Raw genomic sequence first — 717 nt, forward strand, 5'->3', positions numbered from 1 at the left:
AGGGAATAAATTCCCGCCCAAAAAGGGTGAATAGTCGGTTGGGCGGCAGCCCTGGTCGGTCTCTGCAGACCTGGAGGCTCGAGACGTTTGTTTGGAAAACTCACCAAGTCTCGATTCTGCCACCTCCTACCTCTGTGCAGATACCCCGCCAACCCCCAAGGACAGAAATGACAAGTGTCAAGTTGGCGGGGCGTCGGGCCACCTGCTGCCGGCCATGAGCATCCAAATCCCCGCAAAAGGGGCATTTTCATTTCTTCATCGGGACTTCCGACAATTGCCGAGGTTCAACTCATTAACGTTGTTCGCAGACACTTGCCAGAAAATGCAAGTGGCCACTTTGCCGGGCCGACTCGCTTGCCCAAGCGGGAAACCATCAACCGAAGGCCCGGTAAGGCGGCCGAATCTGACCTCATAGACTTCCACACAACGGGACTTTTGACTTTCCCGGCCGCGGGTGGCCTCCACCCGGCCTCAGCCATCAGCCCTGCCTGCCTCCAGCCGCCTTCTGGTTAATGAGTTATCCAGCCTGGCACTTCGGTTGCGCCCGCGAGACCAAGTCTCGGCTTTGGTTAATGATTTGAGCCGAACCGACCTGCCCCCCGCCCCCGCGGGCTGAACTCGGGCAGGTCTGCCGATTTCCCGACTCCTTTCGGGGCCTAATCGCGTCGCGCGAGCCGCCTGGCGCGATCGGGGACCATGCCCCGGCCTCTGCCAGGC

This window comes from Pristiophorus japonicus, unplaced genomic scaffold, assembly GCF_044704955.1.
Source record: "Pristiophorus japonicus isolate sPriJap1 unplaced genomic scaffold, sPriJap1.hap1 HAP1_SCAFFOLD_1057, whole genome shotgun sequence".
Lineage (NCBI taxonomy): Eukaryota > Metazoa > Chordata > Chondrichthyes > Pristiophoridae > Pristiophorus > Pristiophorus japonicus.